The sequence below is a fragment of the Choloepus didactylus genome, chromosome 11 (assembly GCF_015220235.1).
Source record: "Choloepus didactylus isolate mChoDid1 chromosome 11, mChoDid1.pri, whole genome shotgun sequence".
Lineage (NCBI taxonomy): Eukaryota > Metazoa > Chordata > Mammalia > Pilosa > Megalonychidae > Choloepus > Choloepus didactylus.
The window spans coordinates 88,373,818-88,401,708 of record NC_051317.1 but is presented as its reverse complement, the minus strand read 5'-3'; positions in this window follow the sequence as shown (position 1 = coordinate 88,401,708).

The window sequence follows — 27,891 nt, the reverse complement described above, 5'->3', positions numbered from 1 at the left end:
GCTGAGAGATCACTCTGGTGGGCACTCTTACGCACACTTTAGACAACCCTTTTTAGGTTCTAAAGAATTGGGGTAGCTGGTGGTGGATACCTGAAACTATCAAACTACAACCCAGAACCCATGAATCTCGAAGACAGTTGTATAAAAATGTAGCTTATGAGGGATGACAAAGGGATTGGGAAAGCCATAAGGACCAAACTCCACTTTGTCTAGTTTATGGATGGATGTGTAGAAAAGTAGGGGAAGGAAACAAACAGACAAAGGTACCCAGTGTTCTTTTTTACTTCAATTGCTCTTTTTCACTCTAATTACTATTCTTGTTATTTTTGTGTGTGTGCTAATGAAGGTGTCAGGGATTGATTTAGGTGATGAATGTACAACTATGTAATGGTACTGTAAACAATCGAAAGTACAATTTGTTTTGTATGACTGCGTGGTATGTGAATATATCTCAATAAAATGATGATTAAAAAAAATAAAATAAAATAAACACAAAAAAAAAAAAAAAACAATTACATTGTGTTAAAAGACCAAAGGATACTGATTTCATGAATAACCTAAGTAGCAGGCACAATGAAATGAAAATCTCAGAAAAAAAGACATAATTTTCACTCTGATGTTGTTAGTAAAATGTCTTGGAGAAAGGGGAGATGGGCGTGGGAGGAAATAAAATGCCACTTGAACATGTGTGTAGTTCCTTGAAGCAAAGCTCTTGTTAATTTTAGTTGGAAAAGGAGAAGTACGTTATGAGTTCGTGATCTCTCTGGAGTGCTCCAGAAATTGCTGGAGGGAAGCACAGTTCCAGAGCCTCTGTCTGTGTCAGTAAAAGGCAACTACAGTTCTTCTCTGCACCCCCTTTTCACAGGTGGAGATGCCAAGACAGGCAAGGGACCATAGAGACTTACAAAAATGGCAGCAAATTAAGATGTTGAATGAGATTTTCCTATTGATTGTGAATAGTAGCTAAGTCCACAAAGCAAGAAACAATATGTACTCTGTATGTCCCACATTCTAAAACAGAGCCATTGGCCACATCTCCATGGGGCTCAGCGAGAGGCATCCAATCCATTACTGCTGCCATCACACCTCCAGTCCTACAATCACATCACGGTTTTCAAACCTGGCTGCACATTAGAATAAGCTGGAAAGCTTTTGAAAACTATCCATGCCTGAGCTCAGCCAATCAAGTCAAAATCTCTAGGGTCTGTCCCAGACACTAGCCCCAGCTGATTCTAGTATTTAGCCAGAGGCAGAGAACCACTGGTCCACATGAAAGAAGACCGGAATTTAAGAATCTTTGGAGTTGTACAATGTTGGCCTTTTAGTGAGTGCTCTGGCTTCTCCCTCCCTTTCTAGGCCCAGGTCAAGGACCTCTGCATTGAAAACACTTCTGTCTAGGCTCCCTAAGGACCCATTTATGTACCAAAGAGAACCAGTACCTGGATGCCAGCCACAAAGCAGGCATGACTGCCAGGAAGGACCACCACAGCATCAGTGAATTAAAAAGACTTTGAGCCTTTTCTGAGATTCCTCTTGTCTGTCCCAACAACCCAGAAGGGGCTAAAAGCAGAAGAGGGAGGAAGAAAGAAAGAACAGACCATGCCCCCTCACCACCAATATAACTCCCTCAAGCAGAAAGCTGCCTGGCTGTGGGGTCAAGGAGGAGCTCAGTACTAAATTGGATGTGAGATTGAAAGTTTAACACATACCAGACAAGACTGACTTTTCAATATCTGAAAATGACTTAAGAGTTATAGAATCTGCCCAAAATGTTGTTAAAGAATACAAAAAGAAAAGTCAATTCAAAAGAGCATGTTCGAAGGAAGTAAGAGGAGAAAAACAAACCACTTCATATTTGAATCCCACTGAGTTGAAATGTTCAATAAACCACTTGCAGATGATAGCTATACTTCCTGCAAGGATTAATTGCATCACAACTCAAAGACAAGAGAAAGGAATGAATTACATGGTCTCCCATGGTTCCTTTCAGTGAGTAATTCTATCATAATTCTATCTTAAGAGAAGAAAGGGTGTTTCCTCCAAAAAAGGAGGAAATTTCAAAACAGAAGATACTTCCCTTCATTTTCTAGATCTAGCCAAAAAGGGGAATTATTCCATTTGCAATAGGATAGAGTGGTCCCCTTGGGATCGTTTTACTCTTCATTTGAAAAATACTGATCAGAAGGAGCATCTGGGAGTCACCCACTGCCTGGAAGGTCACCTACTGAAACCGCTAGAGTAACTGGGAGGCATGCTCACCCCAGTGGAAGCTCAACCTCCAACTTGACCTCTCAAACCTGAAGCTAACAGAGAGTTAAAAGTCCACTCAGATTGCATCACTCATGACTCTTTCTTACTCATCTTCTGAATGAGATGAGAGCAAAGTCCTAGAGACCTACACCCAACTACAAAGAACAGATTACCTTGCATCGTTCTAGATAAAGGTGCTCATCCCAAGTAGTTGACTGGGTTGTTCCTGGATAGACCGTCTTGACAAATACATAGTTAATGGCATACACTCACATTTCTTTTCACAAATATCAGACAATGAAAGAAGACGGAAAGAAGAATCTGTCTCCACAATCAAATCCAAAGACTACTGGGTGTTGACTGAGATGTATTCCATCAGCTTGTCCATTGTATCCTTCTCAATTAACCAATTTGGAATTCCTTTCACTAATCACTGATAGACAAAACCCCTAAAAGGCCCCAAATACACTGCATATATTTTTTAAGATTGATTTTGTCCCATTAGTAGAGTATGTGCTAAATAAATCTATGTATTGAGTAGATGGATAGATAAGTGAATGAATGAAGAACAGACAGATGTAGAGAGAGGATACATGTTCAAGGCAAGGCAAGCCTAGAATGATGTTGTGTTGGGGGTGGGGCTTGAGAGACATAAAATAAGGAAAGAGACACCATAGAGATCTTTTTTAAGAAAACATTAAATAGATTAAATCTTTACATTTCTTAGCAGTTGTAAATACATGTGGTTTCTAAGAATTTCTTTTCACATTGCTTAAAATTTTTGGGCAAGTTAGATGTGTTTGTCTTTATACATCAGAAATAAAGAATGCTACTGATTTGTAATATGCCAAAAACATATTTGTTAAACCAAGGAAAATATTATTTCAAAGCACTCATTCCTAGATTGGGAAATGAAATGTGGAGCTGAAAGTCCAGTTAACTTTGATGACTTTTAAAGACTATGTGAAGATTTTCCTGCAACTGCCAAGCATTGACACTGATTTTGACTGAAGGTTTATTTCCTGTTCATAAGTTTAAATATGCTTGGAATTTCAGTATCTGTGAGATTCACTGAGCTTCAAACTTGGCAAAAAATTCATTCTCCCATTTTCAGGGCTATTGCTTTCCTGGGCTGTTTTTCTTTTCTTAAGGCATGTCTTTATTTTATTACTCATCTACCCAAACACTGGATAAAGGGAGAGTTAGTCACAAGGATTTTATAATGATACGGTCACATGGTAAAAGCTATATAGCTGTACAATCATTATCAAAGATCAGTGCTACTGGATTACAGTTCAACAATTTTCAGGTATTTCCTCTGGCTACTCTAATACACCAGAAACTAAAAAAAAAAAAATCTATATAATGAGTCAGTGGTCATAATCATTTGTTAAATCCTAATTTTTCAGTTACACCTCCTTCCTCTCTGTTTATCATACTCTAAATCTTCAGAAATATATGGGCAATGACCATTTTAACTTCTCCATGCTGGAAAGGGGTGTCAACCTTGGGTAGAGGAATGAAACCTATATATGTTCTTGGAGAGACTGGTACCTCTGGGTTTCTGGTTTTAACTGGCATAGCAACAATCTGGAGGCCTATGTTTCTGGGAAAATAAACTCACTAAGTAAAACATTTATAGAGTATGGGATTTGCCATACTGTGGTAATTTGCAATATCTGGCTGAAGCTTGTATAAGGGTAACCTCCAGAATGACCTCTCAACTCTATTTGAAATCTCTTAGCCACTGAAACTTTATTTTGTTTCATTTCTTTTCCCCCTTTGGTCAAGAAGGCATTCTCAAATCCACAAAGCCAGGGCAAGCCTCATCCTGGGAGTCACGTCCCATGTTGCCAGACAGACTTACACTCCTGGGAGTCATGTCCCATGTAGGGGAAAGGATAGTGAGTTTATTTGCATAGTTGGCTTAGAGAGAGAGGCCACATCTGAGCAACAAAAGAGGTTCTCTAGGGGTGACTCTTAGGCATAATTAAAAGTAGGCTTAGCTTTGCCATTGCAGAAGCAAGTTTTATAAAGGCAAGCCTCAAGATTGAGGGCTTGGCTTATTAAATTTGGAGTACCTAATGCCTCAGAGAATACCAGGAATTCCCCAGGTGGGGAAGTTTAATAGTTCCATATCTTCCCCCAGTCCCTTAAGGGGACTTTGCAAATACTTTTTTATTTTCTGCCCAAATACTCTAGAATGTATCAAGAGTATTACATTAACCTGTACAAAATAACAAGATCTCATTCCCTAGTCTAGCTTCCATGTAATTAAGTTGTTTAAATAAACTGACCAGATTAAATTAGATAGTATGCTACAGAAAATTTAAATTTTAGACAAAATAGACATCTCTTCCTATGGTCTCACACAGAAGTTGAGGTTTTAAAATATAGACAATATCATCTTTTACCCTGTATTCTGATTTACCTTAGTCTAACCAGGTTTGTTTCATTCATCTCTCTAATTGAAGTCTTATCTCTTTCTCAGCTTCTTTAACAGTTGCTGTATGGAGTAATGTTGACTTTCAGAGCTACAGAACTCTAACTGTTAGTCTCAGGTGTCACACAGATACCTAAAGTTCCAGGAAACCACCAGGTTATACACAAAGAGCACAGCATCTCAGAATTTAGAAATAACAGTTAAAACTCAGGAATAAATGTGACTGCTATAAGAGCTTACAATCTAGGAACCTTTACAATGAGCTTTATTGAATATTCTGTACTCCTTAATTGTCAATTGCCCAATCTTTGCCCACATTCTATCTCCTGATAACCTATGCTCTTAAATTCAATTCTCAGTGTTTACTCATTATAATTAGTTTACATTAGTGAGACCATACAATTTTTGTTCTTTCATTTCTGGCTTATTTCACTCAACACAATGTCTTCAAGTTTCATTCACCTAGTTATATGCCTCACAACTTCATTCCTTCTTGCAGCCGCTCAATATTCCATTGTATGAATACACCACAGTTCACCATTCCATTCATCAGTCAATATATCCTTAGGCCACCTCCATCCATTGCAAATCATGAATACTACCGCCATAAAGAGCAGTGTGCAAATGTGTATCCATGCCCCTGCTTTCAGTTCTTCCAAGTATACACCAAATAATGGGGTTGCAGAATCATATGGCAACCCTATACTTAGTCAGCTTCCTGTGGAACCACCACACTGCCCTCCAGAGGGGCTGCACCATTCTACTTCCCCACCAACAGGGAATAGATATCTCTCTCTCTCTCCACATCTTCTCCAGCACTTGTATCTATTTATTTTTTTAAAGAGTTTTATTCATACACCATACAATCCATTCCAAGTATGCAATCAATTGCTCATGGTATAATCACATAGTTATGCTTTCACCACCACAGTCTATATGAGGACTTTTCCATTTCTTCTGCAAAGAAAGAAGAGGGAAAAAAAAAGGAGAAACAGCAGCAACAACAAAAATCCCATACCCCACCCCTATATCCCCTTCTTGTTGATGTTTAGGTTTGGTATATTGCCTTTGTTACAATTAAGGAGAGAATATTACAATGTAACTGTTAACTATAGACCCCAGTTTGCATTAGTTGTATTTTTTCCATATACCATACCATTTTTAACACCTTGCAATGGTGACATTCATTTGTTCTCTCACATGTAAAAACTTTCTGATATTTGCATATTTAATCACTGTCCATAATGATCTTAAAGACAAAACTTACATCACAATTTTTACAGTAATATCTTAGTTTTAATTATCAGAGCACAAGTAAGTATTATCCTTTCATAATGAGTACTTTGAACAGTCTCTGTACTTAATGATCCAAAGTTTACATAGCTCTGGTTTGGCCTTGAAAGGTGACCTAGACTTGGTCTTCCCATTTTTAACTGTCAGGTTTTTGTTTTTTTTCTCAAGCCACAGCTGGCAAATTGCAGAGTTTCAATATTTGGACCAGACAGAACAACTTTATAAATAATGAAACTTCAGCTAAGCAAGTTTTCTGAACTCAAAGATTTCTCATAAATTAGACATGTCCTAGGAATCCACTCTTGATAAAGTTAATGCTGAGTTACCTTAGAAAGTCAAGCCTGTGCATTTGAGGGTTTTGACAATACCGAATGCTGAGTTTGTGATTTTAAACATGAGTTCTGGTTATTTTAAGCTATTTCTGTTTCCTTGACAGCACTGTAATGAAAGATCTTCAGAAGGTTTTATTCTCTCATAAGTGTTTCTACCAAAAAAAAAAAAATTACTTATTTTATTTGTAGAAATTTTCCATTACCTAATAAATGTATTCATCCCCAAAAAGGATCAGTTAATAGGAGTATTCATCAACATATACAAAGTAGAAGCCAACAACACAGCTTAAATCCTCATTAATCAAAAATTACTTAGGTTTTCCAATTTCTCAGGAAATCAATATACAATTCACCTGTTGATGGATGTGTAACCACAACCCGTTAACAACAAACTCATGAATCTCTGTGATCAGGTGAGGGTTCATCAGTTCCTGGCAAGCAAATGGGAAAGGCAATTCTCACCGGGTCTCTCCAAGCACTGGAAACTGATATGGGATGACTTGAGAAGTTCCCCCGAGGCCAGGATCCTAAAATATGTACTCTGCTCGTGTGAAATAATGCATTTGAGCAATTCCTTTGTATGAGGTACTGTTTTTAGAATTAGAATCTACACTGTTGGTGAAAACTTATTCCCCCAGTCCTCACATGGATGGGCTTCCCTAGAAGGGAACACGTGGTTCCTCTCCCTGCCCTCATTCTCTCCTCCGAGTGGGAGAGTTTGGAAGAAGGACCAGGCCCATCACACTTTCCCATCATTCACAGGTGGTATTTCAGTAACAAACCCTCTAAACCACAGAAGCAGACCTCCATCAATCCTAATTATATCCTTTTACATTATAAGTAAAATTTTTAGTGAAGTATCACTTGTATAGAGAAGAGTGCACAAATAAGTAACATTGTATCTCGCCATGAACTCTTCTAAGACTTACTCTGTAAGTAACTTGTACTGAATAAACATACCCACAAAATCAGATTAAGAAATGAAACTTTACCAGCTCCCCAGAAGACTCCTTAGTGTCCCTCTCTCAGTTATCCTCCCAAAGGTGACCTTAAACACCACAGATTAGTGTCTCCTGTTCTTAAAATTTATGTAGATGGAATCCTATATTTTTCATTCTTCTTTGTCTCTGGCTTCTTTTGCTCCACATCACATCTGTGAGACAAAACATGTTGTATGTGGCTGCAGTTTGCTCAGTGTCTGCTGTATAATATTCCACTGTGTGAATATACCTCAATTTAGTTATCAAGTTTTGAGGGACATTTGGGTTATTTTGAGTTTGGGTTTATTATAAATAATGTTACTATGAACATGCTTATACACAGTATTGGTGCATGCATACAGGCATTCATTTTCTTCTGTTGGCTAAATACCTAACTAATTGCATTTTTATTACTAATAAAAAATGAGTCAGTGGAGTGCTCCACCAGGGGACTGTTCATCTGTTTAGCTCCTATCTGTTGAATGATACACTGCAGCATCCTCTTTTCCTGTTGATTGGTTCCAGAATGGAACGAGGGAACATTACTGCCCACAGAGAACTTTATCATAACGGTGCTCAGCTGGAGAAAGAATTACTTGGCCAACCCAGTGGGCTCATTTAGCTAAGATGGGATTTGGGGAAGAGAACAGCACCTGCTATGAATAAAAATGAGCTATGTGATGAGGCTAGATTTTATGTAAGACACCAGACTTTCCTGAGGGACACCTGTAACATGAAAGCTTGGGTCCCACCTGCTATGTGCATAGCTGATCTGAAAAGTCCAGGCTCTAGGGTGAGAGAACAGTAGCTTATATAAGACAGAAACACTGACCATACCGTTTTTTATTGTTTGGGTTGTGTTGTTTTATTGCCTAACTTTTTGTTTCAAAGAGCCAGCAGAGAAAGGAGAAGCTACCTCGAGCTGTACCAAGGGCCCAGCAGGGCCACCCTTTGCTAGACTGCCTGCCACGTGGTCAGGGGTGCTGCCCGCCCCACCCCCACCACCTCCCCAGCAAGCTAGCTTTAGGACAGACCACCACAGCAGAGGCCTCTGGGATGGGGTCAGTGGTGATGAAGAACGCTTACAGGAGAGATAATAATAGAGATCCTCTCTCCCAGCAAATACTCTTCCATGGGAGCATTTTGCTTCGCCGTGCCTCCATTTTACAAAGATGAACATACGGTGGCCACTCTCTTGCACACGCCCCTTGGCAAAACCTTGACCCACTTCTCTGAAGACCAGAACATTGCTGTCTACTCACTCCTGTTGCAAATATCAAACTCAACTTTGTATCTGGCCATAAACTCTTCTAAGATTTATTCGGTAAATAACTTATGCAACAAAATTAATGATTTTGAAGCTTTTATGAAAAGTGTCATCAAGGATAGAAAAAGAAATGCCATTTATAGCTAAGCTAAGGAATACATCCCACCAGCACCATGGGGCACAGTGTCCTCCCACAGGCTGAGAAACCAGTCCTGATTCCTAGGTCTAACACAGAGGAGGCCTAAACACCAAACATTTTATCCAACAAGGATTCATTCGAAAATATTTATTGAACACCTAATGTGTGCCAAAAAATTCTGAGATTGCCAGCAACAAAGAAACACTCTCTCAGGATATGTCTATCCCAAAAAGTTTTTCTTTCTCAGAATGTGGAATTTCTTTTGATTTCTCCACTCTGAGTAATTATTTGTGTAGAACCTCAACCCTTAGAGGGTGTCCTGTAGAAAACTCATTCCATGAGACACTTGGCTGCAAAAAGGTTTTGTGGTCAAGTAAGTTTTGGAAATCCTGCTTACCGTATCTCTTCTGGGAAATTCTGCAGTAACAAAGTTTCTTTAATTTTCTTTAACCTACAATTTGCCAAACTTATTTGCTCTTAAAATCTTTTTTTTTATATCATGATGTACACCTGGCCACAATTGGGGAAATGATGTTACAGGGAGCCATTCATTGAAGAGACTGTATTAGCTCATCCAAGTGGCTCTCATGATCATGAAGTCATGAAGTCATGACACTCCTAGAAGGCTTCAGAATTTAAATAAATCCTACAGGGGAGACCATAACCCTCATCAGAAGAAGGTGGTTTAATTTTCTTAAATTGTGTGACATTCCACAGAATTTCAGATTTGAAGGATAAGATCACTTATTTTTCACAAAACTATTGTTGTTTTTTTTTTATAAATAAGTTAAGTAGCTCATTTTGTTAATTAAGAATATTAGGGATTTGGGGAGAATACCTTTGGAGTTAAAAGTTTCTATATCAAAGTTTATGGCAGTTCTAACTCAACAATGCCAAGATACTGAGGCAGTTAGCTCACTCTTTATATGAAATTTAAGCAAAACCTCTAGGAAGAAGAGATAGAGATCTAGCAATAGAGTCATATATACATATACATGTATGTATCAGAGCAACACATCATAAGTTTAAGACTTTTTAAATAGGTTTTACCTCGATATGTCTGTGATGGATCCAGAATATAGAGATGATTAGGAAAAATGAGGCTTCATTCCACATTAAAGCAAAATCTCACACTCAGATATTTTTAGAACATAAGCCATTTAAGCCCCACTTTCTAAAACCAAAAATTTTATATCACTGAAGCCAAAGGAGGAAGAAACAGCCAGAAAATAGAATATACAGTATTTAGGCAAGGTGTTCCAAATAACTCCTTGTGAGACTGAACATTGATTAATCAGGGAAGCTGTGCATCCTTCTTTTTTAGAATTTTAAAAATAGGATAAACTCCTTAGGAACCATATAGCAAAATCTCTTTAGAAGTCAAGGAACAAACCAGAAGAACAGCAAAGCTTTCCCAGGACTCTTCCATGTGTGCATCATTGGGTTAGAAACACTTTGTAAGAACCATGTTTGGAAGAACAGGAAGCATCAGGGTGGTAGCTGCATTTCTCAGCCTTCCAGTCAGCCAGCACAGCGTTTAGTTCCTGTCCCTCTTCTGTGTAGACTTATTATAGGCAGTTTCCCAAGACATAGAAAGTTTAATTTTTCTCTTGTCCCCCTCAACCTGCATCTGTATTTAGTTTGATGAATCAAATTAACATATACTTAAGGACTGAAAAATAGAGCCCAATGTTTGCCAATCAATAGGGTTTTAGAGAATTCCTGTTTCTCAATTTTATGTTAGTTTAAGGAGATATTCATTTATAGCCTGAAAATGTACTAAGTAGTACAACTAATAATGGAGAAGTTAAGTGCCGATTGAATCAAAGTACTTACCAACCAGTCTTATGTCAAAGGTGAGTAAGCCTAGTACCTCCCTGGGTTCTATGTCTTCTGATTCCACATAATGAAGTGCCAGAAAAAGGGGCAGCCAGAGAGCTGGCGCAGTCCACAGAGATGCTCATGGCTAGGGGAAACTTGGGACTCAGATCTCACGGCCTTTGTTCCCTCAGTACGTCTTGCTCCTATTTCCAGGGGCATTTGGATCTGAAGGAGCAGCACAGGAGGCCCCATGGTGGTCTCATTCAAAGCCTCACCAGAACATCTTCCCCTGACTCCAGCCACCATGGAGTCAGAATCGCTCTATTTTAGACCCTTATTATGACAAGTCCTAGAAGACCTTTTGTTGAAAATAGGAAGAGTATAGAGTGTGTTATGTTTAATTTTATTAGCAGATCTTAACAGTTAGGCATTGTTCCTCTTTCCAAGTTTCTGGCCTCTGTATCTAAGAGCATTCCTCAGGGGAAGGCTAAGGGATGACTTGGGAGCAGGTAAAGGGAAGTTAAGGCCAGAAAAGTTCCAAAGCAAACATAGTTCAACTCAGGGAAGCCCTGCATTTGAATCTTGGGAACTACAATCTTTGGCTGTGTCATCTGTCTCCTCAAGCTTGTGCATCTTTCAAGATTGGTACAAAGGATTTTGATATATTTGTGTACATCTGAAACTCTCACTCTTTTTCTGTCTCCTTTTCTTCCTTCATGAGTTGAATCTTAAGTGACTCCTTTGCTTTTCTTTACTTAGAAGATGGGTAATTAGTAGATGCCAGTGTCTTCCATAAATAAATGGTCCATATCCTTTCCTGATCCCACCTAACTAGTTACTCATCTGCCATCCCATCTGGACCCCACAAAGCCAGCATGACTCTACCTGAACCACGCCATTGCAGACACCCCCACAATCATGTGTCTGCTCTCACTGCCTCGTGGTAACATGCAAGTCTCATTTCAGACCTTGTGGTTGGTCAGTCCCCTACATTTCCCATCCCTGTCTTCCTTGGTCCCTGTCAAACATAGTGCTGCCCAATTGAAATACAATGTGAGCCACATGTGTAAGTTTAAATTTTCCATTAGCCACAGTAAAAGGTAAAAAGAAATGAGTGAGATGAACTTTAATAATATATTTTATTTAACCAAATATATCCAAATATCAATATACAATCAATATAAATAATGATTGAGCTATTTTATATTCTTTTTTTCTACTAAACTCTTCAGAATCCAGTGCATAGTTTACACTTAAAGCACATCTCAGTTTGGATGCTAAATTTTCATTGAATGTACAGTCCATTCTCTTTATTCATGGTAGTTAAGTTCTATAAAGGCACTGTGGACACTGAATTAGCAAATATTAAACCATTGCTTCTAGGGAAAATCAACTCATCAATATATAACTTTGTTTTATATGTATGTTGTTTAAAGACACCTTATTTAATATATATTGTTGATTCATTAACATTGAACTTATGGCCAAGAGTACTATAACTAAAGTTTGAACAAAGTTTATCTAACATATATGTATTTTCTCTGTAAAGCACATCACAGTCCTTAGGATCACTAGATAGCACTCCAGCACTTTTCTTGGGGCCATTTTGAACAGTGAAATCACCCACCTATAGCAAGAAAATGCAAAATTCATGGCACTAAATATATACAAAAAGGATGCTTGTTGACAGTATGGGTCCTGAAATGAGAAGGCAGAGTGTTGCTTTGTTCAGCCCCAACTAGGAATGTGTGTGTCAGGCAACTCAAATTATTCACAGCCCAACACATGTCCTCAAAATGACCACAAAAGCACTGTGACTATTGATTTGGAGGTTACAAATACATTTTAGAGAGGAGGCAAATTCACAAATAGGGAATTCACGAATAATGAGGACTGTACACGATCTGTATTTAGATTTCATAAAATTTGCAATTGAAAAGTAGATTCACATACTCAAGTTGTTCTAACATACTTAAAAGTTTTCCAAACACTGAATTAGTGGCAGTTTTTAATTTTTAATTTAAATTAATTAAAATAAAAAGAATTCAGTCTTACCAGCAGCCACCCTCCTGGGAGGCTGCATTTTGTCCCATGCCCTGTATAACCTCAGAATTGGGTAGTGGTATCTGCATCCCTCCTTGCTCATCGATGCTTCCAAATCACTTGTAAAATGCCTTCCTTCTTTGACGTTCATACCATTCTCTACCCCTGAGAATGGTCACCTACTGAGCTTCCCCTACATTTGTTGTTCTCTGGTTCCCTCTCTTCTTCTTAACCCAGGTCCTTCCACCTTCTGGATGACCACAGCACTCTGTGGGTGACCCAGTCAGAACCTGGTGCTTCAGAGTCCACTGAGTCCTGAATTTCAGTGACTTTTAATATCTTTCCATTTCAGCTACCCACAGCGCAACCACTTTCTACATTTTCTCATAACCCCAAACCACTCCACATCTCAAATCAAACCCTCATCCCACTCTCCCTGGCCCTCTCATTCCTCTGACCTTATGGAAACACTCGATCCTTGGAGACGTCCCTTTCCTCTCCATCTACCACCCCATCTCCAGCCCTCAGAACACAGTGAGAGGGCAAAGAACAAAGTCCCAGAAATCAACTCCCAGAGGTTGCGTCTGGGCTCTGCCACTTACTGGCTGTGTGACCTTGGACAAGTCATTTAGCTGCTCATTTTCCCATCTCTAAAATGAGAACAACCCTATGAGGTAGGTGCTTCAAGAATCAAATAAATTAGTATTTATAAAGAATTTAGTTCTGTGTAGTCATTGCATAAAATCGTTACATAAATTTTCTACCCACCAGGAACCATCTATCATCACCTGAACAATACTCTCCCCAGCACATTCACTTGTCCTTTTCTTTGTCCTTCTGTCCCACCCACTGGGTAAAACAGCAACCAGATCAGTGCTGGGGTATGCCTTCTTGTAATCTATACCCAAGCAACCAAGCCCAACTAGGAAAATTACAGAACAGTCCAAATGGATGGAGGCTACCACACATGCCAAATCTCTGTTGTCACCATTTCTGGATGAGCAGTTCACTTGTCTTCAGTCAGCTCTTTCTACCATTCCCTACACCTAACCAGATTTTCTCCATTTAAAATGTAGGCTGTGTAGGTGAGGGTAAGTACTAGCAAATCTCTAATGGGAAATTTTCAGAGAACTGAACACTAGTCAAGAAACTAATGGATTTTTGTCTGAGCTCAAACTATATTAACAATTATGCTATAGAGAAATATAAACCACCTCTGCACAGCCTAACCCACCCCTAGGTGCAAGGTTTGCTCTGATAAAAAGATATAGACAAAACCCTGAGGATCTCTCAGAGGTTAAAAACAAATAAAAAACAAAAACAAACAAAAAAAAAGTGGTGCACTACTTCCTCTTTGAACTCCATCTTGAGTTTCTTCTTGAAATCTTTTGAAATGTGAAATTCCCACCAAAGCAGCCCATCCAGATAGTCAATCAAGCCTCTAATTAGTTACATTTGACCCAATACCAAATAAAATCTGCCTACCCTAAACCCACCACTATAAGATGTTCAACCCCCCATCCAATCAATAGGACTCAAGCTAACTTCCTGTTTACATTTATAAAAATCACTTGTCATTCCTAGAAATTTGAAGTTGCTTTTGTCTTTGCAAGTATACCATCTTCCTTGCTAAAATAAAACTTTTGGTGTCCCAAATAAAATGCTGTAATCTGCAAACTCAACACCAATTTATCTTTCAACAGCCCACAGACTCAAGGAGTACGTATTTCAAAATAGAGCAGAGAGAGAGCAAAAGAAAAATTTAAAAGGATGTGGAGATAGAGCAGAAGTCAGAGAGGGATTTCCCTAAGTAGAAAGTTAATCTTCCCAGACTGGGCAGACTAAAAAAGGCAGTGTCACTCTATCTACATGGCTCTGCTTTTATACCCAGTGGGGTCAGCTGAATAATGGCCCCCAAAGACGTTCATGTCCTAATGCCCAAAACCTGAAAATATTACCTTATTGGGAAAAAATTAATTTGAAGATATGATTAGATCAAAGATTATCCCAGATTACCTAGGTGGACCCTAAATGAAATCACTAGTGTCCTCATAAGGGGGATGCAGGCCCGTGCCCCTATCATAATGGTGGGGTGAGATGCTTCAGGGCTCCATCCCCCCACAAAAGCTTAGAACAACCAGTACAAGCTAGCAGAAACATCTTTCAAAAGGCTCCAGAAAACATTAAAGTACTACATTAACAGGGTAAACACTGAATCAAGAAAAAGTCTACTTAAAAGTGGTAGGATCTCATGCAACCCTGACTGGTTCCTCCCCCATCCCTCACTTGCTCAGCACAGAACCAGCCCACATCTCAGTGCAGATTCCTGGTCCGAGTTCTAGAAGGAGCAAGGTAACCCTTGTTTGTGCACACACTGGGAGGATGTATGTCTGGCCCAATTTGTCTGATGGTGGCCTGAGGAAATCACTGTCCCAGAAATGGTCCTGCATGTAGAAGATGGCTCACCAAGCTCTCCTACAGAATATTGTGGGAAAACAGTCAAGTCATTTTGCCTGGGGCAAGGGATTGCTAGCTGTTGGACATATAACACAATACTTAGGACCATGAGGGAGTGGTTTCCTAGGGAAGAGGTGACATTCATATCCATGTAAATGGGGTAATTCCTAGGGCCACATGCCCAAGACAAGGCATCCATGCACAGAAAGATCAGAGAGGGCCCTATGCTTTGGCCTGGACCTTTTCTCTAAACTTAGTGTGTAGAAAAGCCATGACAGAGAGCTCTCAAACAGCTCAATCTTCAAAAACTGGGTAAAGTGTTTTCCTTATTTCCTTTTTTTTAAAATCAGTTCCTGGTAATCAAGGAAAGCTCTGGCATAACACTAGCTGGATACAAGCTTAAGAAGCAGATGCCTCAGAGTCTAAATTCCAGCAATAATACACTAAAATACCAAAATGTCCAAGTTTCAACAAAAGATTTCAAAATATACAAAGAGATAGGAAGCAATGATCCAGGCAAAGGAGAAGTTTCAAGCTTTAGAAACCATCAATGAGCAGGATCAGACCTGGGACATTCCGGAAAAAAGACTTTTTTAAAATGGTCAAAATAGGCTCAAAGAGCTAAAGAAAATCAGGAAAAAAAAGGATAGATGACAAAGTGAATATCAATAGAGAGATGGAAATTATGTAAAGAGACCAAACAGAGTTGAAGATCATAGTAGCTGTTTTAGTTTCCTAGGCTGCTCAAGCAAATCCCATGCAATGGGTTGACTTAAACAATGGAAATTTATTAGCTTATGGTTTTGCGGCTGTGGTGGTTTGAAACTGCATGCAGTTCAGAAAAGCATATTCTTAAAGTGAATTCATTCCTGTGGGTGTGGACTCATTGTAAGTAGAACCTTTTGAGGAGGCTACTTCAGTTAAAGTGTGACCGACCTCATTAAGGATGGGTCTTAATCCTCTTACTTGAGTTTTTATAAATGAGATGAATATAGAGAGAGAAGAATGAAAGCCATGGAACAAAGAAGCTGAAAGCAATGAAACCAGAAGAGAAGGGAGAGACCAGCAGACACTGCCATGTGCCTTGCCATGTGGCAGTGGAGCCAAAGATCTCTAGCAGTCTTTGGGAAGAAAGCATCACCTTGATTACTCATTGATTTGGACACTTTTCTTCTCAGCCTCAACAAAAATAAATTCCCATTGTTAATCCAACCTGTTTCATAGTATCTGCTTTCAGCAGCCTAGCAAGCTGAAACAGAGGCTAAAAGAAAGTCCAAATCAAGGCATCATCAAGGTGATGCTTTCTCCCTGAAGACTGTGGTGTTCTGGAGCTCGCTGCCAGGGATCCTTGGTCCTTAGCATGTTACATGGCAAGGCACTTGGTGGCATCTCCTGGTCTCTCTCTTCTCTTTCAGGAGCCATTGATTTCAGTTTCTGGCTGCTTTCTCTGTGGCTTTCTGTCTGTGTGTCTGAATTTCTTTCTCTTAAAAAGGGCTCCAGAAATATAATTAAGACCCATTCTGATTGAGGTGGAACACACCTTAACTGAAGTAATCTCATCAAAAGGTCCTACTTACAATGGGTTTACAACCACAGGAATGGATTAGATTTAAGTACATGTTTTTCTGGGGTACATATAGCTTCAAACAACCCACAGTAACAGAAATTAAAAATTCCCTAGAGGGTTTCAACAGCAGAGTGAAGCTGGCAGAAGAAAGAATCTGTGAACTTGAAGATAAGACAATTGAAATCATCCCATCTGAGGAGCAGAAAGAGGAAAGAATGAAGAAAAGTGAACAGAGCCAGAGGAACCTGTGGGACAGCATCAAGTGTACCAATATATACATTGTGGGAATCCCAGGAGAAAAAAAAGAGAAAGGGGCAGAGAGAATATTCAAAAAAATAATGGCTTAAAACTTCCCAAATTTAATGAAAGACATGAATATACACATCCAAGATGCTCAATGAACTCCAAACAGGATAAACCCAAATAGACCCACATTACACCCATGTTGTAATCAAACTGTTGAATGCCAAAGATGAAGAGAATTCGGAAAGCTATAAGAGAGAAGCAACATGTCACATACAAGGGGGCCTCAACAAGATTAAGAAATCATTGCTCATTACATAACTGTGGAGACAAGAAGGCAGAGGAAAGACATATGTAAAGTGCTGAAAGCAAAAAATTGCCAACCAAGAATTCTGTATCTAACAAAACTGTCTTTCAAAATGAGGGAGGAATTAAGACATTCCCAGATAAACAAAAGCTGAGGGACTTCATCACCACAAGACCAATCCTACAAGAAAGGCTAAAGGGAGTTCTGTAGGCTGAAAGGAAAGGATACCAGACAATTCACTAAAGTCAATAATAATGAAAAGAATATAAATAGCAGTACTATTTTATTTTTTGATTTGTATCTCCACTTTTTACTTCCTACAGGATCTAAAAGGCAAGTGCATAAACTGCAAAGATAAATCAATGGTTTGGGACTCATGACATACAAAAATGTTATTTGGGACAACAGCTACATAAAGGTGAGGGAATGGAGGGGTATAGGAATACTGTCTATACTGCTGACGTTAAGTTGGTATCAAAGCAAATGAAATTGTTACAGATTTTGGATGTTAAATTTAAGCCCCATGGTAAGTCACAAATAAAACATCTGAGAACATGCAAACTCACAGAGACAGAGTATAAATTCAGGTTAACAGGAGTTGGGGCAAGGGTAATGGAGAGTCAATGCAAAATGAGTGTAGGGTTTCTGTTTGGCCTGAAGGGAAAACCATAGAAATGGATGATGGTGAGGGTACCCCAACATTGTGAATGTGATCAATCCCAGTGAATGGTATGCTTGGGAGGGGTTGGGATGCGGAAGTTTATGTTGTATCTATATTCCCACAATTTAAAAAAAGGAAATAAAGAGAGAGAAACTAAAGAGATAATAACAATTAAATGCAATACACAATACTGGATGGAATCTAAGATTGGAGGAGAAAAGGTTCAAAAGGACTTTATTGGATGTGCCAGTTTGAAACTGTTATGGACCCCAGAAGAGCCATTATCTTTTACCCCAATCTTGTTGGATGGAACATTTTGACTGAATGTTTCCATGGGGATGTGACCCACCCTACTGTAGGTGAGACCTTTTGATTAAATTATTTCCATGGAGTCTTAATTAGATCATTGGAGCCCTTTAAGAGCTCTCATGAAGAGAAGCAGCTCAGAGAAGCTGAGAGAGACATTTTGGAAAGAAGCTAATGTATGTAACCCAGAGTTTGCCACAAGGGAAGCTAAGAGTTGATACAGACTCAGATACTTGGAGATGCTGGGAGATGCAGACAGAAGGATGTTTGGAGATGCTAAGCTAAGAGGTGAAGCCCAGAATTTGCCCATGAAAAGCTAAGAGAGGACTTCCAGACACTTAGAAAGAAACACCCCAGGAGAACCAAGCAGAGAGCTGAGAGAAGCTAAGAAAGACAGAAGCCCAGAGACATTCTGGAAAACACCATTTTGAAATGTAACTCGAGAGCAAAGGACTAGCAGTTGCCAGCCACATGTCTTCTCAGTGACAGAGGTGTTCTGGACACCATCAGCCACTCTTCATTGAAGTTATCCTCTTGTTGATACCTTAGTTTGGACACTTTTATGGCCTTAGAACTGTAAATTTGTAACTCAATAAATCCCCTTTATAAAAGCCAATCCTTTTCTGGTATTTTGCATAATGGCAGCTCTAGCAAGTCAGAACATTGGGACATAAGAAAAAATTGGAATATAGAATGTAAGCTTTATATCAATGTTACATTTCTTGAATTTGGTAACTGAACTTAAGATGATTACATAAGTGAAGATCCTGGTACATAGGAAATGTACATACAGTCTTATGTGTTTAAGGAATATTATGAGTGCAACCTGCTCTCAAATATTCAGAAAATAGATAGATGATCGATCAATCAATAGGTAGGTAGATAGATAGATAGATAGATATGGCAAAGGTAACAAAATGTTAAAATTGATAGACCTGAGTATCTGGAGGGTTGGGGGTATGTCAGAGTTCTCTGTGTGGGATTTAAATTGTACACCTTTCCTGTAAGTTTGAAATTATTTCTATTTTGATTTAAAGTTTAAAAAAAAGAGGGAGGCAAATGGAGATTTGACCCAAAAGTTGGAGATGTGACAATGGAAGCAAAAAACTGGAGGGATGCGAGAAAGGAACCATGAGTCAAACAATGCCAAAACAACTTCCAGAAGTTATAAAAGGTAAGGAAGCAAATCCTCCCCTATAGTCTCCAGAAGGAATCAGTACTGCCAACACCTTGACTTTAGCCCTGTGAAACTGAACTTCCAAACCATAGAGCTGTAAGAGAATAGGTTCATGTTGCTTTAAGCCACCAAATTTGTGGTAATTCATTACAGCAGCCATAGGAAACTAATACATACAGGTAGTAGGCAGTGTGGAAACCTCAACTGTTAGAGGGACATTCAAGGTGGCAAGTTTGGCTGGTACCATGAGGGGACTCACTCAGATTTAGTTGTTAGGGCTTCAGCCCTGGTGCTGAGACAAGTCTCCAAAAGAGAGAAGTCAGAAGCCACGGACAAGCGTAGGCACCTCTGGGATGGAAGCCGCCTGCTCAGAGTGGAAGAGAGCAGGAGGCTTTTGGCATTCCCAGAACTGACTCTTGACATATCCCTATTGGGTACCCCACAACACTAAATTGGGTGGGGTATATTAGGAAAAAAAAAGTCTCATGATGGATCCTAAAGAAAAGAGAAAGAAAAAGGAAGAAAGCTCCCCAAATCATTAGACATTGCTGATCCAATGCATGGTAAAGAAAGAATGGCCCCAACTTAAGGGGCTGGTTTAAAACATTAACATTCTGCTGAACTCACCTCAAAGAGAAGGGGCAGAGAGGAAACAGCAGCCCTCTCTGTACCTCCGTTGTAGACAGACAGAAAGAAGTGTTTCTGCTTCCTGAAGAGGGCCAGGTTCCCAGGCTTGAAGAATCAACAGTGGAGAAATGGTAAGTTTGGAGGTTAGTGAGGTGTTCACGAGACCCCTGGGGCACACGATTTAGAAATACCAACCTCAGCCTCAGTTCAGGAATCAGTAGCTGAAGGAACTGTGAGCACAAAACAATTGACATGCCATGGAATTACAGAGTGGAAGCCAGGGGCAGTGGGCAGAGCAGCAGCAGCTAGGACTACCTTGGGATCTCTCGAGGATGAAGACATACAGAAGAGCCGGAACAGTGGAGAACGTGAGGAAATCATTCACCTCTGTACTTTATTGACAGCTTACTCACAAGACACACCTCATTTCTAATCGCAGCACATCCACGTTCTTTGCATACCTCCATCAAGAAACTGCTTTTATAAATTAAAGAAACTTGTTTCTGTAATTTCATCATAGATTTAAAACCACAGCTCTAGGAGGGAGAAAAAGAGCAGTTTATATTAAGAATTAGAGAAGAATTGCATCTGAATGAAAAGAAAGCTCACTTTCCAACCATATTAGAAGCTCCTTCAACACATTTATATTTCACTGTGACACCAAGTTTTCATGTTCTTTCAAGTGGTTGTGGATGGGAGCCTCCTGAGATGATCCACCTCCCATCCCTGGCCGCCTCCAGTTGCCACCATGCCCTCCCTCAGCCTGCAGGCTCCTAGAGCAGGAGTCATCTTCTCTTGCATCTACAACAGCCCCATATGTACACAACTGTTCCATCATTCCATAATAACAAAAAGAGAAGCATTAAATTATAACAGATTTGTTATCATTAGTCCAGAGCTGCCATCTTCTAAAAGATCAAAAAATAAAGAACATAATTATAATCAACTCAGATCAGGGCTGAGGCTTCATAAGAAAAGATTCAGTAATTCAATCCTTGATGGGCCTAGAGGTAATAGAAATTAGGGAAATAGGTGCTTGTTGATCTGACTTTGTTCCATTCATTGTGTAATCCACAAACCAGAAGTTAACATATCCTTTGTTATTTAAAAATTCCAGTTGGGGTCCCTGCTCCCAGGCAATGATGTCCTCCAGGGGCATGCCTTCCCAAGGTCACCACCAGCTTCAAAATTCTGATGCTTAGAGAAGTTCTGCTTCTCATGGGCCTTCCCTCTCAGGGCTGGTCTCTTTGTATGACGCATGGAATTTAGTCATTTTCCCTTGAATTCCCCCCCGCAACTTTGCCACTACCACCGAAAACAAAACAAAGCAAAGACACCACTTCATCCAAGTGATTGGCACAGGCAGCCTAAGGCTGGAGGGGTCAGAGGGGCTTGCACTGTGGCAAAGCAAAAAATAAACTATTTTAAATTGAATATTTAACATCCTTGTTCTTAGAAAGGCTTGCCCATTCCTTCACTGGGAATGCCTCTTGGTCACATCTTCAGGACCTCAACTTTCTCCTCTAAATGACTTGCAAAGTGGCTTTGTAAATTAAGACAATTCCTTTCCTGGGATATTTTCCAATGCCAATTATTAAAATGATAACTTTTCCATCCCAGTACTATTCAGATCTAGTTTAACTTCATTTGTTAGTTCAGTTTCTTGTTTTGTTTTTTTCTAAATCCTGCTTGTTTTGATTTATTTTTTAAAGCCAATATTCCAGTTTGTTAATGCTGCCATTATGCAAAATCCAGGAATGGATTCGCTTTATTAAAGGGGGGCTATTTGATTACAAAGTTATAGTCCCAAGGCCATAAAAGTGTCCAAACAAAGGCATCAACAATAGGGTGCCTTCCCTGAAGAACACAGATGGCTTCCAGAAAAACTGTCAGCTGGGAAGGCATGTAGCTAGCATCTGCCGTGGTTTCAAAATGGTGTTCTCCCAGGATGTTTCCCTCGAGGTGTCTGGGGGTGTTCTCTCAGTTTCTCCCAGGCAAACTCTGGACTAGCAAAAGTCTAATTTCAATGGCCGTCTCCAAAATGTCTCTCTCAACTGGCTGCAGCACCGACTTCCCATCTGAGCTCTTATAGAGCCCCAGTAAACTAATCAAGCCCCACGCTGAATGGAAATAATCTAATCAAAATTATCACCTACAGTTGTGAGAGACACATCTCCATGGAAACAACCTAATCCAAATATCCCACAAGATTGGATTAAAAGCTCATGGCTTTTTCTTGGGGGACATAATATATCCAAGCCAGCAAAACCAATTAATGTGATTTGTTCCATTTTTTTATAGTGTACTTCTGGATTTAGCTCAAGTTTCTGCCTATAAATAGACCTATTCTGGTTCACCTATTCCATGCATTTGTGCTTTGTATCATGTTGTGACAAATTCTGACAAAGTTAAAAAAAGGAATATGAAGCAGCCAACTGCCTCTACTTCAAATTTATCTTAAGAAGTTAAATTTTATTCTTGCCAAGAATAAGCCTGGAAAGGGGCATTTATAAAAATTAGAAAATCTTTTTTTCTTTCTAAATACAATAAACAATCTTCACTCCTGTTCAAAAGTAATTGTACTAACAGAGTGTAAGAAGTTTATATTGAATTAGTAAATTAGTAATAAATCTATGTTCTTCCAATCCAAGACTAACATCAGGACCTATAAATGATTTTTTGCACATACTTGGACACCCACCATGCCATTAAATTCATTTCATCTCATGGAAAATTTTAAGAATCAGCAGAGGGGGAAGTTAACATGTTTTTGCTAATGCTGCACAGACTGGCAACACTGATGTATCTTAGGAATTCTGAAGAGTTTGTTGTTTTGTTTTGTTTTTAATTCTTCCCTGCTCCCTCTCACCTCCCTCAGAGGAGACCAAGAATGTCCTTGTATATATTCCACTCGTCTTAAAGAGTGAATTCTGGACTAGTCTGCTACAGACTTTGGGAAGAAAGCACCACCTTGCTAATACCTCGATTTGGGACTTCTCCTAGCCTTACAACCTTACCCCTCCAGGAAAGTAGGTAGAAAGCCAGGAACTGCGTGGACTGGACACCACAGAGCAATTTGACTTTGGGCATACTTCATACAACACTCATGAACACGTCAAAGTGCTGAGATCAGCGAAATCTGTAAGCTTTTGTGGCCAGGAGACCCGCGCCCCTCCCTGCCAGGATCAGTCCTGTGGGAGGAGGGGCCCTCAGCGCTGGGAAGGAGAAAGGAGAACTGCAGTGGCAGCTCTTATCGGAAACTCATTCTACTGATCCAAACTTCAACCATAGATAGACTGAGACCAGCACCAGAGAATCTGAGAGCAGCCAGCCCAGCAGAGAGGAGACAGGCTAGCAAAAAACAGCAAGAAAAACTCCAAAATTAAAGTGGAGGATTTTTGGAGTTCTGGTGAACATAGAAAGGGGAAGGGCAGAGCTCAGTCCCTGAGGCTCATATGCAAATCCCAAAGAAAAACTGATCTCTTTGCCCCCTGGATCTTTCCTTAATGGCTGAGCATTTCAATAACCCATTAGATCTATGAGGAGGGCTTTTTTTTTTTTTTTAATCTTTATTTTTTCTGTTTCTGAAACAATTACTCTAAGAAGCCCAATACAGAAAGCCTCAAAGACTTGCAATTTGGGCAGGTCAAGACAAGAGCAGAACTAAGAGATCTCTGAGATTAAAGGCAATAATCCAGTGGCTGAGAAAATTCACTAAACACCACAACCTCCCAAGAAAAGCGGGGTGTCCACTCACAGCCATCATCCTGGTGGACAGGAAATACTCCTGCCCGTCGCTGGCCCCATAGCCCAGAGCTGCCCCAGACAACCCAGTGTGACAGAAGTGCTTCAAATAACACACACACACCACAAAACTGGGTGTGGACATTAGCCTTCCCTGCACCCTCAGCTGGTTGTCCCAGAGTTGGGAAGGTGGAGCAGTGTGAATTAACAAACCCCCATTCAGCCATCATTTCAGCAGACTGGGAGCCTCCCTACACAGCCCAGCAGCCCAGAACCACCCTGGGGGGATGTCACTCACCTGTGACATAGCACAGTCATCCCTCAACAGAGGACTAGGGGGTGCACGGCCTGGAAGAGGGACCCACTAGCAAGTCTCAGGAGCCATAAGCCAATACCAAGGACTGGTGGGTCAGTGGTAGAGACAAACTGTGGCAGGACTGAACTGAAGGATTAGACTATTGCAGCAGCTTTAAAACTTCAGGAACACCAGGGAGATTTGATTGTTAGAGCCACCCCCAACCTCCCTGACCACCCAGACACACGCCCCATATACAGGGCGGGCAACACCAACTACACACACAAGCTTGGTACACCAATTGGACCCCACAAGACTCACTCCCCCACTCACCACAAAGGCAAAGCAGGGGAGAACTGGCATGTGGAGAACAGGTGGCTCGTGGACACCACCTGCTGCTTAGTTAGAGAAAGTGTACTCCACGAAGCTGTAGATCTGATAAATCAGAGATAAGGACTTCATTTGGTCTACAAATCCTAAAAGAACCCTATCAACTTCAGCAAATGCCAAGAGGCCAAAAACAACAGAAAATTATAAAGCATATGAAAAAACCAGACGATATGGATAACCCAAGCCCAAGCACCCAAATCAAAAGATCAGAAGAGACACAGTACCCAGAGCAACTAATCAAAGAACTAAAGATGAACAATGAGACCATAGCACGGGATACAAAGGATATCAAGAAGACCCTAGAAGAGCATAAAGAAGACATTGCAAGACTAAATAAAAAAATGGATGATCTTATGGAAATTAAAGAAACTGTTGACCAAATTAAAAAGATTCTGTATACTCATAGTACAAGACTAGAGGAAGTTGAACAATGAATCAGTGACCTGGAAGATGACAGAATGGAAAATGAAAGCACAAAAGAAAGAATGGGGAAAAAAATCAAAAAAATCGAAATGGACCTCAGGGATATGATAGATAATATAAAACATCCAAATATAAGACTCATTGGTGTTCCAGAAGGGGAAGAAAAGGGTAAAGGTCTAGGAAGAGTATTCAAAGAAATTGTTGGGGAAAACTTCCCAAATCTTCTAAACACCATAAATACACAAATCATAAATGCCCAGTGAACTCCAAATAGAATAAATCCAAATAAACCCACTCCAAGACATATTCTGATCACAGTCAAATGCAGAAGAGAAGGAGAAAGTTCTGAAAGCAGCAAGAGAAAAGCAATTCACCACATACAAAGGAAACAGCATAAGACTAAGCAGTGACTACTCAGCAGCCACCATGGAGGCGAAAAGGCAGTGCCACGATATATTTAAAATTCTGAGTAAGAAAAATTTCCAACCAAGAATACTTTATCCAGCAAAGCTCTCCTTCAAATTTGAGGGAGAGCTTAAATTTTTCACAGACAAACAAATGCTGAGAGAATTTGTTAACAAGAGACCTGCCCTACTGGACATACTAAAGGGAGCCCTACAGACAGAGAAACAAAGAAAGGACAGGGAGACTTGGAGAAAGTTTCAGTACTAAAGAGATTCGGCATGGGTACATTAAAGGATATTAATAGAGAGAGGGGAAAAATATATATGACAAACATAAACTAAAGGATAAGATGGCTGATTCCAAAAATGCCTTCACGGTTATAACGTTGAATGTAAATGGATTAAACTCCCCAATTAAAAGATATAGATTGGCAGAATGGATTAAAAAAAATGAACCATCAATATGTTGCATACAAGAGACTCATCTTAGACACAGGGACACAAAGAAATTGAAAGTGAAAGGATGGAAAAAAATATTTCATGCAAGCTACAGCCAAAAGAAAGCAGGAGTTGCAATATTAATCTCAGATAAAATAGACTTTAAATGCAGGGATGTTTTGAGAGACAAAGAAGGCTACTACATACTAATAAAAGGGGCAATTCAACAAGAAGAAATAATAATCATAAATGTCTATGCACCCAATCAAGGTGCCACAAAATACATGAGAGAAACACTGGCAAAACTAAAGGAAGCAATTGATGTTTCCACGATAATTGTGGGAGACTTCAACACATCACTCTCTCCTATAGATAGATCAACCAGACAGAAGACCAATAAGGAAATTGAAAACCTAAACAATCTGATAAATGAATTAGATTTAACAGACCTATATAGAACATTACATCCCAAATCAACAGGATACACATACTTCTCTAGTGCTCACAGGACTTTCTCCAGAATAGATCATATGCTGGGACATAAAACAAGGCTCAATAAATTTAAAAAGATTGAAATTATTCAAAGCACATTCTCTGACCACAATGGAATACAATTAGAAGTCAATAACCATCAGAGACTTAGAAAATTCACAAATACCTGGAGGTTAAACAACACACTCCTAAACAATCAGTGGGTTAAAGAAGAAATAGCAAGAGAAATTGCTAAATATATAGAGACGAATGAAAATGAGAACACAACACACCAAAACCTGTGGGATGCAGCAAAAGCGGCACTGAGGGGGAAATTTATAGCACTAAATGCATATATTAAAAAGGAAGAAAGAGCCAAAATCAAAGAACAAATGGATCAACTGAAGAAGCTAGAAAATGAACAGCAAACCAATCCTAAACCAAGTAGAAGAAAAGAAATAACAAGGATTAAAGCAGAAATAAATGACATAGAGAACAAAAAAAAAAAAAAGAGAGGATAAATGTCACCAAAACTTGGTTCTTTGAGAATATCAACAAGATTGACAAGCCCCTAGCTAGAATGACAAAATCAAAAAGAGAGAAGACCCATATAAACAAAATAATGAATGAAAAAGGTGACATAACTGCAGATCCGAAAGAAATAAAAAAAATTATAAGAGGATACTATGAACAACTGTATGGCAACAAACTGGATAATGTAGAGGAAATGGACAATTTCCTGGAAACATATGAACAACCTAGACTGACCAGAGAAGAAATAGAAGACCTCAACCAACCCATCACAAGCAAAGAGATCCAATCAGTCATCAAAAATCTTCCCACAAATAAATGCCCAGGGCCAGATGGCTTCACAGGGGAATTCTACCAAACTTTCCAGAAAGAACTGACACCAATCTTACTTAAACTCTTTCAAAACATTGAAGAAAATGGAACACTACCTAACTCCTTTTATGAAGCTAACATCAGTCTAATACCAAAACCAAGCAGAGATGCTAAAAAAAGGAAAACTACCGGCCAATCTCCCTAATGAATATAGATGCAAAAATCCTCAACAAAATACTTGCAAATCGAATCCAAAGACACATTAAAAAAATCATACACCATGACAAAGCGGGGTTCATTCCAGGCATGCAACGATGGTACAACATAAGAAAATCAATCAATGTATTACAACACATGAACAATTCGAAAGGGAAAAATCAAATGATCATCTCAATAGATGCTGAAAAAGCATTTGACAAAATCCAACATCCGTTTTTGATAAAAACACTTCAAAAGGTAGGAATTGAAGGAAACTTCCACAATATGATAAAGAGCATATATGAAAAACCCACATCCAGCATAGTACTCAGTGGTGAGAGACTGAAAGCCTTCCCTCTAAGATCAGGAACAAGACAAGGATGCCCGCTATCACCACTGTTATTCAACATTGTGCTGGAAGTGCTAGCCAGGGCAATCTGGCAAGACAAAGAAATAAAAGGCATCCAAATTGGAAAAGAAGAAGTAGAACTGTCATTGTTTGCAGATGATATGATCTTATATCTGGAAAACCCCGAGAAATCGACGATAGAGCTACTAGAGCTAATAAACAAATTTAGCAAAGTAGCGGGATACAAGATTAACGCACATAAGTCAGTAATGTTTCTATATGCTAGAAATGAACAAACTGAAGAGACACTCAAGAAAAAGATACCATTTTCAATAGCAACCAAAAAAATCAAGTACCTAGGAATAAACTTAACCAAAGATGTAAAAGACCTATACAAAGAAAACTACATAACTCTACTAAAAG